This window comes from Loxodonta africana, chromosome 12 (genome assembly GCF_030014295.1).
Source record: "Loxodonta africana isolate mLoxAfr1 chromosome 12, mLoxAfr1.hap2, whole genome shotgun sequence".
In the NCBI taxonomy this organism is placed as follows: Eukaryota; Metazoa; Chordata; class Mammalia; order Proboscidea; family Elephantidae; genus Loxodonta; species Loxodonta africana.
Window position 1 is genome coordinate 56,415,149 of NC_087353.1, and position 15,161 is coordinate 56,430,309.

Below are 15,161 nucleotides of genomic sequence, written 5' to 3' on the forward strand. Positions count from 1 at the left end.
TCCACAGCTGGATCTGGTGGAAGTCGCTTGGCATCCCATTGTCTGTTTTCAGGGTTGCGGTATGGTGGGCGCCGCGGGCCAGAGCTGGCTGGGCTCGCCCCTGAGGGGTGCCCCCCAGGACTGCGCCCCCGCGCCACTCCTGCACACGCGGATACCTCCTGCCCTCCAAGGTGCGGCTTCTCCTGCTGTGGCCGCGCCGACCCCGAAGCCACCGCCAGGGGGCGCCCCAACTCAGAGAACGGGGACGGGGGGCCGCAGGTGTCTGCCGGCGACAGACCGCTAGGGGGCACTGCGGACCACGCGGGGGCCCAGCCTCCAGCTCCTCTCTCCGGAGCCCTCTGGGGAGAAGGCAGGACTGAGGGGATGGCTAGTAAGGTGGGGCGGGTTAGGCCTTGGGGGCGGGGCAGGACGAAGGGCTGGCCGTTTGCTGGGATGGAGGACCTTGCCCTGATCCACGCTGACCCCAGCAGCACCTTTCTTTTCCCGGAATAGCTAACCTTTCCCGCAGCGCAGTGTGCACTCCTCTCCGTCCCTGCCTCGCCTGGCCTCGTTGGGTCAAGACCTCACACTTTGGTCTAGGGTGAGGACAGGCACGACAGGGAAACGGCCAGCCCCATCCTCTGAGTTTCCAGAAGTTTTTCACACTGCCCCGCCCCCACCACTTCCCGGTGCAGTCGCCACGCATTGGTGGGACCCCTGAAGTGCAATGCCCCATGTCCTAGGTGGCAACAGGGACCACATGGACGACCCTCCCAACACCAGCCCCTCTGAATTACTCAATGTCAGTGAAATTCTCAGCCATATCGTCTGGACCACACCCTGGCCCAGAAGTGTCCCTCCACCCCCACTGTCAATAGGGCACACTCCTTACCGTTATTACTAAAAACCTCTCACCACCATCTGCTTTGGGTTCTGCAGCATCCCTCAAGAACTACTCAGCTCCCTTCAGCTAAACACTGATTAAAAGTTGCAACCCAACCCTAGGTCACTGTCCCCCAGTGCTCTGGGTGGCCCTGGTTCTTTGTGAGTGGTGGGTGGGACCTGGCTGTCCTCACTCTGCATGCTTCTGGGCATCTAATTTAGCCCTCACTCACCCCACACATCTCACTTGGGCTGAGCTCAGTGCCTGGTATTCAGTAGGGGACAGTTCATATCTGATGAGGGAATCCAGGATCTCAGTCAGTGCCTCTGGAACACTGCTTCTGGAATATTCCACTTTAAAATCACCCGCAGAACTAAACAAATGCAGATCTCATAACCTCACCACAGATTCCTGGAATCCTCACTCTGGGGGCAGGACCAGGAATTTGCATTTTGACAAGCTACAAGGGGTGGGGGTGGTGGCCACGATGGGCACCTCCTAGGGGCCAATTCTCTTCATAAATTCTCTGATCTTTGATTGATAGGTGTCCACCCCCATGGGTGCAGTCCACCAGAGCAGCCACTTCCAGCTTCAGCAGCAGCCCCATGCTACTTCCTGGAGCTGAGGCTGTGGGCGGCAGTCTCAGTCGGCAGAAGTGCCCACAGTTCATCACGACTACCAGATCAGGTCAAGGACAAAAGCCAGGCATCTTCCACCAGGCCATGGCCTGAAAATTCTAAGCACCCAGAAAACTACCTGACCACTGACAGGTGTCTTTCCCAGTATGAGGATGAAACTTGTATTTTACAACTCATCGGCCTATTGGAGGGGGCAGTAAAAATGAGTAGAGCAAAAGCCCTTCATTTCTTCTGAGCATTGTTAGGCATGAGCTGGGGTGTCAAGTTTAGTGGCAGAACCGAACAGAACTGAATTGCTCTGCTTTGCAGAAGTTGGAACCCAGTGTTGATAGGGGACAGCAGGGGAGGGAGTACAGGAGAATGATGGGACAAAAAAGCAGAGAGAGGAACCCAAAAGCTGGTTGGGGGGCCATAGAGGAAGGTGTCCAGTGTGAAAGTTGAGACTGTTTTTATTGCTACATGTAACCTTCTTCTACAGCCCTTAAGAATTTATTAAGTCAGCTAAACAAAAATGCTGTGTCAAATTAGTTTATTTTATTTTTAAAATGGTACAATTCCATCATCAAAATTAACAACTTTTGTGCCACAAATAACATTATCAAGAAATTGAAGACAAATCACACAGTGGAAGAAAATGTTTGCAAGTTATGTATCTCCTAAGAGGCTTGTATCCAGAATATTTAAAGAGCTCTTACAAGTTAGTAATAAAAAATAGCCCAATTTAAAATTGGATCTGAATAGATATTTCTGCAAAGAACACGTATAAATGGCTGACAAACTCATGAAAAATTCAAACTATTAGCCAACCATTGGGGAAACGCAAATCAAGACCACAAGGAGACGCCACTTTACACCCACTAACCAGTTGCCGTGGAGTCTGTTCTGACTCATGACGACCCCAAGGGTGCAGAGTAGAACTGTACTCCATAGGGTTTTTAAGGGCTGTGACCTTTTGGAAGCAAAACCAAAACCAAAACCAAAAATAACCCAAACCCGTTGCTGTCGAGTCGATTCCGACTCATAGCGACCCTATAGGACAGAGTAGAACTGCCCCTTAGAGTTTCCAAGGAGCACCTGGCGGATTCGAACCGACGACCTTTTGGTTAGCAGCCGTTTTAGCACTTAACCACTATGCCACCAGGGTTTCCTTGGGAAGCAAATCACCAGGTATTTCTTCTGAGATGCCTCTATCTGAGTTCAAACTGCCAACTAGGATGATTACTCATAAAGAAGGTTATTAACAAGTGTTGGAACCCTCTTACACTCCCAGAGGGAATGTAAACTGGTGCAGTCACTTTGGAAAATAGTCTGTCAGTTTCTCAAAAGGTTAAATACAGAATTCCTTTATGACCCAGCAATTCCACTCCTAGGTATATACTCAAGAGAACTGAAAACATACCTCCACACAAAACTTGTACATGAAAACAAAAAAGAAGAGTAGCTGCTGAGTCTCCATATGTGCAACCAAACACCTCATGGGTTATGAATTCTTGGTTTGGAACTTTAGGGTTGTGGTTTTATGGGTCAACCGGTTAATTGACCTAGTATTGTTTTTAGTGCTTCTCTTCTACCACCTCCTAGTCGTTGGTGTAGTGCCTGGGGTCTTAAAAGTTTGCAGGTGGACATCCAAGGTACAACAATTGGTCTCTATTTGCCTGGAGCAACAGAGGAAGAAGGAGAGTCAGGAATAGGAGGAGGGAATGCAATATGTTGTGATTGCCTCCATGAACAACTATCTTCTCTGCTGTGAAAACAAAACAAACAAACAAAAACTGGATGGTGCCCAGCTACCATTACTGAACGTTTGATCAAAGATTCTATAGAACAGTCCTGGTTAAAAAAAGGCGGATGGGGTGTTCAAATAGAGTTTCAAATTCAAACTGTTGCCTTGAGATAATTCTTAAACTTTTATGAAAAAATGTCCCTGAAGGCTTCATTAAACCTTTTTATTTAAAATTGTAAATTCTACATGTACAACTCTTTAAATTGTACATAAAAAACTTGCTGAATTGGATTAGGGTGGGTACATAGTGGCCCAGGAGTGTGAGAACCTGATAAGAGGGTGAATGGAGAATGACTTTAATCAGCTGCTCAAGAAGGAGCAGACTCACATCCAACCAGGTCCTCAATAATGTTTTGAAACATCATTTTAAGAGAAGGAATTGCAACCTCAAAAAAGGTATTCATTATGTGAGCCCCAGTTATATTGCATAACTGCTCAACCTTCTGGACAACACACAATGAGACTTTATTTGTATCCTGTCTTTCTCATTTTAAAGACTGATTCAAAATAAAAATGTATACAATATAATATTAGTGATCAAACTTGGGAATAAAATACATAATGCTTGAAACACCTCTGTAGTATTTTGCACTTGTGAAACTTATTTATTTTATTGTACTTTAGGTGAAAGTTTACAGAGCAAATTTGTTTCTCATTAAACAATTAATACATATATTGTTTTGTGCCATTGGTTGCCATCCCCATCACATGTCAACACTCCCTTTCTTGACCTTGGGTTCCCCATTTCCATTTTCTGTCACCTCCTGCCTTGAGTTTCCTTGTACCTGGATCCACAATCAACACCCATGGAAGCAGCAGTCAAGAAATCAAAAGACGCGTTGCATTGAGCAAATCTGCTGCAAAAGACCTCTTTAAAGTGTTGAAAAGCAAAGATGCCACCTTAAAAACTGAGGGACATCTGACCTAAGCCATGGTGTTTTCAATCTCCTCATATGTGTATGAAAGCTGGATAATGAATAAGGAAGACTGAAGAACTGACGCCTTTGAATTGTGGTGTTGGTGAAGAATATCGAATATAGCATGGACTGCCAAAAGAACAAATAAATCTGTCTTGGAAAAAGTACAACCAGAATGCTCCTTAGAAGCAAGGATGGCAAGACTATGTCTCACATACTTTGGACATGTTATCAGGAGGGATCAGTCCCTGGAGAAGGATATCATGCTTGGTAAAGTCGAGGGTCGGCAAAAAAGAAGAAGATCATCAATGAGATGGAGTGACACAGTGGCTGCAGCAATGGGCTCAAGGCATAACGATTGTGAGGTTGGCACGGGACCAGGCGGTGTTTCATTCTGTGTACATAGGGTTGCTATGAGTTGGCACCGATTCAACAGCACCTAACAAAAACAACAACATGCCTTCTCACCCTTGATCCAGGGGTTTTGTATACATGGTTGAGCTACATGTATTATTATTATTATCATTATTTTTATAGCCTGTCTAATCTTTGGCTGAAAGGTGAAGCTTAGGAGTAACTTCAGTACTGAGCTAAAAGGGTGTCCAGGGGCCGTAGTCTTGGAGTTTCTCCAGCCTCTTTCAGACCAGTAAGTCCGGTCTTTTTTTCAAGTGTGTGAGTTTGAGTTTTATTCTGCATTTTTCTCCAGCTCTGTTTGGGACCCACTATTGTCTTCTCTGTCAGAGCAGTCCGTTGTGGTAGCAGGGCACCATCTAGTTGTGCTGGACTCAATCTGGTGGAGGCTGTGGTATTTGTGTTCCATTAGTGATAAAGGGCATCCTTGTCTTGTTCCTGTTCTCAGGGGGAATGTTTTCAGCCTCTCTCCATTGTGAATCATTTTGGCTGTTGATTTTGTATTAAAAAAAACCTGATTTTGTATAGATGACCTTTATTATGTTCAGGAATTTCCTTTCTCTTCCTCTTTTATTGAGAGTTCTTATGAAGAATGGGTGTTGGACTTTATGGAATGCCTTTTCCGCATCGATTGAGATGATCATGTGATTCTTTTGTTTTATTTATGTGGTGGATTACATCAATAGATTTTCTAATGTTGAACCATCCTTGCATACCTGATGTGAATCTCACTTGTCTTGGTGTATTATTATTATTTTTTAACATGTTGCTGAATTTATTGGCTAGAATTTTGTTGAGAATTTTTGCATGTATAATCATGAAAGATATTGGTCTGTAATTTTCTATTATTTCTTTTTCTGTTTTGGTGATGTCTGCCTGGTACTGGTATCAGGGTTATGCTGGTATCATGGAATGAATTTGGCAATATCCCTTCCTTTTTTCTATGCTCTGAAATAGTTTGAGTAGTAGTGGTGCATGCTCTTCTCTGAATAGTAGAATTCTCCGATGAAGCCATCTGAGCCAGGGCTTGTTTGTTTTGCTGGGAGTTTTTTTTTTTTTTTTGTTTAATTACATTTTCAGTCTCTTCTCGTTATGGGTCTGTTCAGATTGTCTACCTTGTTTGTGTTAGTTTAGATAGGCAGTGTGTTTCTAGAAATTTGCCCATTTCCTCTAGGTTTTCAAATTTGTTGGAGTACATTTTGGGCTCTGTTATGATCCTTTTTATTTCAGTTGGGTTTCTGTTGTAAAGTTCCCCATTCCATTCTTATTTGGGTTATTTGCTTCTTCTCTTGTTTTTGTCAATTTGTCCAATAGTTGGTCGATTTTGTTGATCTTTTCAAAGAACAAACTTTTGGTTTTGTTGATACTTTCTATGGTTTTTCTCTTAACTCTTTCACTTATTTCTGATCTGATCTGGTGATAAATGGCATCCTTGTCTTGTTCCTGTTCTCAAAGCGAATGTTTTCAGCCTCTGGCCATTGAGAATGATGCTGGCCGTTGGTTTTGCATAGATGCCCTTTATTATGTCGAGAAATTTCCCTTCTATACCTATTTTATTGAGAGTTTTTATCGGGAATGGGTGTTGGACTTTGTCTAATGCCTTTTCTGCATCGATTGAGATGATCATGTGATTCTTTTCTTTCCTTTTATTTATGTGGTGGATTATGTTGATAGAGTTTCTAATGTTGGACCATTCTTGCTTACCTGGTATGAATCCTACTTGGTCGTGGTGTATTATTTTTTTGATATGATGCTGAATTCTATTGGCTAGAATTTTGTTGAGAATTTTTGCATCTATATTCATGAGATATATTGGTCTGTAATTTTCTTTTTTTTGTGGTATCTTTGCCCGGTTTTGGTATCAGGGTTATGATGGCTTCATAGAATGAATTTGGTAGTATTGCTTCCTTTTCTATGTTCTGAAATAGTTTGAATAGTACTGGTGTAAGCTCTTCTCTGAATGTTTGGTAGGATTCTCCAGTGAAACCATCTGGGCCAGCTTTTTTTGTTGTTGTTTTTGGTTTTTTTTTTTTTATTACCTTGTCAATCTCTTCACTTGTTATGGGTCTGTTCAGATTATCAACATCAGTTTGTGTTAGTTTGGGCTCGTCATATGTCTCTAGAAATTTATCCATTTCCTCTCAGTTTTTGAATTTGTTGTAGTATAATTTTTCATAATATGCTGTTATGATCCTTTTTATTTCATTTGGGTCTCTTGCAATGTCCCCCATTTCCTTCCTTATTTGGATTCTTTGCATTCTTTCCTGTTTTTCTTTTGTCAATTTGGCCAGTGGTTTGTCGATTTCGTTGATCCTTTCAAAGAACCAACTTTTGGTTTTGTTGATTTTTTTCTATTCTCTATTTCATTTATTTCTGCTCTGCTCTTTATTATTTCCTTTCTTCTGGTGGCTGTGGGCTTCTTTTGCTGTTCTCTATTTGTTCAAGTTGTGTAACTAATGTTTTGATTTTGTCACTTTCTTCTTTTTTGATGTATGCTTCTAGAGCTATAAATTGACCTCTGCAGACTGCCTTTGCTGTGTCCCAAAGCTTTTGGTATGATGTGTTTTCATTCTAGTTTGATTCTAGGAACTTTTTGACTCCATCTGTGATTTCTTCTCTTGCCCAGTGGTTTTTAAGCAGGGCGTTATTCAGTTTCTATGTAACTGATTTTTTTCCTTACTCTTTCTGTTGTTAATTTCTACTTTGATGGCATTGTGGTCAGAGAAGATACTTTGTATTATCTCAATGTATGTATTTTGTTGAGCGTTGCTCTATGGCATAATATGTGGTCTGTTCTGGAGAACGTTCCCTGTGCATTGGAAAAGAATGTATACTTTACAGCTGTTGAGTGGAGTGTTCTAGATATGTCTATGAGATCAAGTTGGCTGATTGTGCTCTTTAGCTCTTCTGTATCTTTGTTGAGTTTCTTTCTAGATGTTCTGTCCTTTACTGAGAGCGGTGTGTTGAAGTCTCCTACTATTGTTGTGGAACTGTCGATTTCTGTTATCAGTGCTGTTAGAATTTGTTTTATGCATTTTGGAGCCCTGTCATAGGGTGCGTAGATGTTTATTATGGTTAAATCTTCACAATGGATCATCCCTTTAATCATTATAGAGTGCCCTTCTTTGTCTTTTATGGCAGATTTTGTTTTAAAGTCTATCATATCTGAGATTAGTATTGCCACTCCTACGCTTTATTGGTAGCTATTTGCTTGATATATATTTTTTCTATCCTTTGACTTTTAATAAATCTACATCTTCGTTTCTAAGATGTGTCTTTTGTAGACAGCATATTGATGGATCCTGCTTTTTTTCTTTAATCCATTCTGTCATTCTGTGCCTTTTCATGAGTGCATTTAGGCCATTTACATTCAGTATAATTATTGATAGGTGTGAATTTATTGCTGTTATTTTGTAGGGCTTTTTTTTTTTGTGGTGCTAACTTTTTCTTTGTTCCTTTTACTCTTCTGTGCTGAGTTCCTTTTGTCTGTGGATTTCTTTTTTATTTCTGATGTTACTGTCATTTACAGATTAACCTCTCTGGTTCCCTGTTGCAATTGTTTTGGTTTTGGATAGTCCCTGAGTGTTCCTTTCCTAGGTTGGTATCTGGCTGGTACAATCTTGCACCCTAGATTCAGGCTGTGGTCTGATGTTGTTTGTTCTCAGACTGAAGGACTCCCTTTAATAATTCTTGTCGGGTTGGTTTGGTTTTTACATATTCCCTTAATTTCTGTTTATCTGGAAGCATCCTAATTTCGCCATCATATTCGAACAAAAGTTTTGCAGGATATATGATTCTTGGTTGGCAATTTTTTCTTACAAGGTTTTATATATGTCATCCCATTGCCTTCTTGCCTGCATGGTTTCTGCCAAATAATCAGAGCTTAGTCTTATTGTTTCTCCTCTGTATGTGTTTTTTCATTTTTCTTGAGCTGCTCGCAGGGTTTTTTTCTTTGTCTTAGGTTTTAGCAAGTGTGATTATGATATGCCTGGGTGTTTTTTTTTTAGGGTCTATCCTATATGTAGTTCTTTGAGCTTCTTGGATGGTCAGTTTTCATCATTCATGATATTAGGGAAGTTTTCTGTCAGCAATTCTTCAGTGACCCTCTCTGTGTTCTCCGTTTTCTGTTCTGGAACTCCAATCACTCGCAAATTTTTGCTTTTGATTGTATCCCACATTATTCTCAGGGTTTCCTCATTCTTCATTATCTTTTTTTCTGATTTTTCCTCAAACAGAGTTGTATCCAAGTTTTTGTCTTCAATTTCATTGATTGGGTCAAAGGGGGAGGGCCCGGATTCAGTGCTGGGCAGGTTCCAGTAGGCTATGCCTGTGCTGCTTGGGGTGTGATGCTTAGTGCATGGTGCAGGTAGTCAAGAAAGGGGAGAGGTTGTGATTTGTGGAGCTAATAGGGGTATGGGAGAGCAGAGAGAGAAACAGGAGGCAAAAACAAACAAGCAAACAAATAAAGAAAAAAAAGAGTGCTAAAGGGGCTTGCCATTGGAGTGGATAGATGAAAAACCAAGAAATGGAGCAAAGCAAAAAGAAAAAAAAAGAGAAAAAGAAAGAAAAGTAACTAGACAAAAATTTGGAAAAGAAAAGAAAAACTCCCAGGAGTCCCAGAACCCCACTGGTGGGACTGCTAAGGCTGGAGAAGTGGCTCCCAGGCTGCACAGTATGGCTGGCTAGAGTGGTATAGATGTCGCACAGCACCAGCTATTCAGGACGCAGGAAAAGAAGAGAAGTGTAGAGAGATGAGAACTGAGAAATGGAGAAAGACAGAAAGGGAAACAGAGAGAGAAGGGGGAGAAAGAAAGAAAGAAGGAAAAAAAGAAGTGCCCTCAGGGATCTCATCTAGGTGGCTCTGCAGATTGGGGGAGTGGATCCTAATCTGTGCAGTGCAGCCAGCTAGAAGGGGCTCCCAAGCTGTGAAAAGAAAAAGAAAACAAACAAACAAACAAAGCAAAACCAGACAGAACAAAGCGAAACAAGGGGAAAAAAAGCCCCAGGGCTCCCACCGGCATGGTGTCACGGGCTGAGGGTGTGGTTCCCCAGTTGAGCTTGGCTTCACAGCCTTTCAAGAAGAAGCACAGACGGCACACGGAGCCAGGTGTTCCAGAGAAAGGAGGGGGAGGTGGTAAGAGGCACAGAAGAAACCAAAAGAGATGGAAAGGGCCAACACCGGCTCAGGGGCCCGGCCAGTGTGGGCAGGGCGAATCCAAGCAGCCTGAGGCGAAAGCAGTTGCCTCCCAGCCAAGAGACTGTGACTGATGGGGAGCAAAGGAGGCCAAGGGGCGGGGGAGGAAGGGAGAGTTAGGAAAGCATATATCGCTCATTACTGGGTGCTCTGTCTCCTGCTGGGAACTTTGTGAAGCTGCTTTCTCATACTCCCTTTCCGCTGATCTCCAAGGTGGTTGGGGTGAATCCAAGCAGCAGGAATGCTGCACTTCCCCGCCAGCCAAGCCACGGCAGCCAGCCAGGAAGCTTGGAAGTAGAGAATGGGGGGTGGGAAAGCATGTATCGATGGTTATCGGGTGCTCTGTCTCCTGCTGGGAGTTCTGTGAAGCTGCTTTCCCGTGCTCCCTGTGTACCATCCCTGACAGGAGTCCAAGATGGTGGATTCGTGCTGAGTTAGCTGATGGGGCCTTCAGCACACATCTCTCCTTGCTCTCTGTCCTATGTCAGTTTCTTATTCCATTCGGTGCTTGGCTGAGTTCTTTATCTCTTCATTTGACACTTGAGGTTCCAGGAATGATTTTTGTCTCTGTCTTACTTAGTTTTTTCATGTCTTTCCTATGGAAGGACGGCGTGGTGCTTCTGTCTATGGCATGTTGGCCGAGAGCCCTTTTTTTTTTTATTAACTTTTATTAAGCTTCAAGTGAACGTTTACAAATCCAATCAGTCTGTCACATATAAGTTTATATACATCGTTCTCCGAACTCCCACTTGCTCTTCCCCTATTGAGTCAGCCCTTTCAGTCTCTCCTTTCGTGACAATTTTGCCAGCTTCCCTCTCTCTCTATCCTCCCATCCCCCCTCAAGACAAGAGTTGCCAACACACTCTCAAGTGTCCACCTGATATAATTAGCTCACTGTTCATCAGCATCTCTCCCATCCGCTGACCAGTCCCTTTCATGTCTGATGAGTTGTCTTCGGGGATAGTTCATGTCCTGTGCCGACAGAAGGTCTGGGGAGCATGACCGCCAGGATTCCTCTAGTCTCAGTCAGACCATTAAGTATGGTCTTTTTATGAGAATTTGGGGTCTGCATCCCACTGATCTCCTGCTCCCTCAGGAGTTCTCTGTTGTGCTCCCTTTCAGGGCAGTCATCCATTGTGGCCGGGCACCAACTAGTTCTTCTGGTCTCAGGATGATGTAGGTCTCTGGTTCATGTGGCCCTTTCTGTCTCTTGGGCTCTTAGTTGTCGTGTGATCTTGCTGTTCTCCATTTTCCTTTGCTCCAGGTGGGTTGAGACCAATGGATGCATCTTAGATGGCCGCTTGTTAGTATTTAAGACCCCAGACGCCACATTTCAAAGTGGGATGCAGAATGTTTTCATAATAGAATTATTTTGCCAATTGACTTAGAAGTCCCTCAAACCATGTTCCCCAGACCCCCGCCCCTGCTCCGCTGACCTTTGAAGCATTCATTTTATCCCGGAAACTTCTTTGCTTTTGGTCCAGTCCACTTGAGCTGACCTTCCATGTATTGAGTGTTGTCTTTCCCTTCACCCAAAGCAGTTCTTATCTACTGATTAATCAATAAAAAACCCTCTACCTCCCTCCCTCCCTCCCTCCCCCCTTCGTAACCCAAAAGTATGTGTTCTTCTCAGTTTTTACTGTTTCTCAAGATCTTATAATAGTGGTCTTATACAATATTTGTCCTTTTGCCTCTGACTAATTTCGCTCAGCATAATGCCTTCCAGGTTCCTCCATGTTATGAAATGTTTCACAGATTCGTCACTGTTCTTTATCGATGCGTAGTATTCCATTGTGTGAATATACCACAATTTATTTACCCATTCATCCATTGATGGACACCTTGGTTGCTTCCAGCTTTTTGCTATTGTAAACAGGGCTGCAATAAACATGGGTGTGCATATATCTGTTTGTGTGAAGGCTCTTGTATCTCTAGGGTATATTCCGAGGAGTGGGATTTCTGGGTTGTATGGTAGTTCTATTTCTAACTGTTTAAGATAACACCAGATAGATTTCCAGAGTGGTTGTACCATTTTACTTTCCCACCAGCAGTGTATAAGAGTTCCAATCTCTCTGCAGCCTCTCCAACATTTATTATTTTGTGTTTTTTGGATTAATGCCAGCCTTGTTGGTGTGAGATGGAATCTCATCGTAGTTTTAATTTGCATTTCTCTAACGGCTAATGATCGTGAGCATTTTCTCATGTATCTGTTGGCTACCTGAATATCTTCTTTAGTGAAATGTGTGTTCATATCCTTTGCCCACTTCTTGATTGGGTTGTTTGTCTTTTTGTGGTTGAGTTTTGACAAAATCATGTAGATTTTAGAGATCAGGTGCTGGTCGGAGATGTCATAGCTGAAAATTCTTTCCCAATCTGTAGGTGGTCTTTTTACTCTTTTGGTGAAGTCTTTAGATGAGCATAGGTGTTTGATTTTTAGGAGCTCCCAGTTGTCTTGTTTCTCTTCGTCATTTTTGGTAATGTTTTGTATTCTCTTTATGCCTTGTATTAGGGCTCCTAAGGTTGTCCCTATTTTTTCTTCCATGATCTTTATCGTTTTAGTCTTTATGTTTAGGTCTTTGATCCACTTGGAGTTAGTTTTTGTGCATGGTGTGAGATATGTGTCCTGTTTCATTCTTTTGCAAATGGATATCCAGTTATGCCAACACCATTTGTTAAAAAGACTATCTTTTCCCCAATTAACTGACACTGGGCCTTTGTCAAATATCAGCTGCTCTTATATGGGTGGATTTATATCTGGGTTCTCAGTTCTGTTCCATTGGTCTATGTGCCTGTTGTTGTACCAGTACCAGGCTGTTTTGACTACTGTGGCTGTATAATAGGTTCTGAAATCTGGTAGAGTGAGGCCTCCCACTTTCTTCTTCTTTTTCAGTAATGCTTTGCTTATCCGGGGCTTCTTTCCCTTCCATATGAAATTTGTGATTTGTTTCTCTATCCCCTTAAAATATGACATTGGAATTTGGATCGGAAGTGCGTTATATGTATAGATGGCTTTTGGTAGAATAGACATTTTTACTATGTTAAGTCTTCCTATCCATGAGCAAGGTATGTTTTTCCACTTAAGTATGTCCTTTTGAATTTCTTGTAGTAGGGCTTTGTAGTTTTCTTTGTATAGGTCTTTTACATCCTTGGTAAGATTTATTCCTAAGTATTTTATCTTCTTGGGGGCTACTGTGAATGGTATTGATTTGGTTATTTCCTCTTCGGTGTTCTTTTTGTTGATGTAGAGGAATCCAAGTGATTTTTGTATGTTTATTTTATAACCTGAGACTCTGCCAAACTCTTCTATTAGTTTCAGTAGTTTTCTGGAGGATTCCTTAGGGTTTTCTGTGTATAAGATCATGTCATCTGCAAATAGAGATAACTTTACTTCTTCCTTGCCAATCCGGATACCCTTTATTTCTTTGTCTAGCCTAATTGCCCTGGCTAGGACTTCAAGTGTGATGTTGAATAAGAGTGGTGATAAAGGGCATCCTTGTCTGGTTCCCTTTCTCAAGGGAAATGCTTTCATGTTCTCTCCATTTAGAGTGATATTGGCTGTTGGCTTTGCATAGATGCCTTTATTATGTTGAGGAATTTTCCTTCAATTCCTATTTTGGTAAGAGTTTTTATCATAAATGGGTGTTGGACTTTGTCAAATGCCTTTTCTGCACCAATTGATAAGATCATGTGGTTTTTATGTTTTGTTTTATTTATGTGATGGATTACATTAATGGTTTTTCTGATATTAAACCAGCCTTGCATACCTGGTATAAATCCCACTTGATCATGGTGAATTATTTTTTTGATGTGTTGTTGGATTCTATTGGCTAGAATTTTGTTGAGGATTTTTGCATCTATGTTCATGAGGGATATAGGTCTATAATTTTCTTTTTTTGTAATGTCTTTACCTGGTTTTGGTATCAGGGAGATGGTGGCTTCATAGAATGAGTTGGGTAGTATTCCGTCATTTTCTATGCTTTGAAATACCTTCAGTAGTAGTGGTGTTAAGTCTTCTCTGAAAGTTTGATAGAACTCTGCAGTGAAACCGTCCGGGCCAGGGCTTTTTTTTGTTGGAAGTTTTTTGATTACCGTTTCAATCTCTTTTTTTGTTATGGGTCTATTTAGTTGTTCTACTTCTGAATGTGTTAGTTTAGGTAAGTAGTGTTTTTCCAAGAATTCATCCATTTCTTCTAGGTTTTCAAATTTGTTAGAGTACAATTTTTCATAATAATCTGAAATGATTCTTTTAATTTCATTTGGTTCTGTTGTGGTGTGGTCCTTCTTGTTTCTTATTCGGGTTATTTGTTTCCTTTCCTGTATTTCTTTAGTCAGTCTAGCCAATGGTTTATCAATTTTGTTGATTTTTTCAAAGAACCAGCTTTTGGCTTTGTTAATTCTTTCAATTGTTTTTCTGTTCTCTAATTCATTTAGTTCAGCTCTAATTTCTATTATTTGTTTTCTTCTGGTGCCTGATGGGTTCTTTTGTTGCTCACTTTCTATTTGTTCAAGTTGTCGGGACAGTTCTCTGATTTTGGCTCTTTCTTCTTTTTGTATGTGTGCATTTATCGATATAAACTGGCCTCTGAGCACTGCTTTTGCTGTGTCCCAGAGGTTTTGATAGGAAGTATTTTCATTCTCGTTGCATTCTATGAATTTCCTTATTCCCTCCTTGATGTCTTCTATAACCTAGTCTTTTTTCAGGAGGGTATTGTTCATTTTCCAAGTATTTGATTTCTTTTCCCTAGTTTTTCTGTTATTGATTTCTAGTTTTATTTCCTTGTGGTCTGAGAAGATGCTTTGTAATATTTCGATGTTTTGGACTCTGCAAAGGTTTGTTTTATGACCTAATATGTGGTCTATTCTAGAGAATGTTCCATGTGCACTAGAAAAAAAGTATACTTTGCAGCAGTTGGGTGGAGAGTTCTGTATAAGTCAATGAGGTCAAGTTGGTTGATTGTTGTAAGTAGGTCTTCCGTGTCTCTATTGAGCTTCTTACTGGATGTCCTGTCCTTCTCTGAAAGTGGTGTGTTGAAATCTCCTACTATAATTGTGGAGGTGTCTATCTCACTTTTCAATTCTGTTAAAATTTGATTTATGTATCTTGCAGCCCTGTCATTGGGTGCATAAATATTTAATATGGTTATGTCTTCCTGATCAATTGTCCCTTTTATCATTATATAGTGTCCTTCTTTATCCTTTGTGGTGGATTTAAGTCTAAAGTCTATTTTGTCAGAAATTAATATTGCTACTCCTCTTCTTTTTTGCTTATTGTTTGCTTGATATATTTTTTTCCATCCTTTGAGTTTTAGTTTGTTTGTGTCTCTAAGTCTAAGGTGTGTCTCTTGTAGGCAGCATA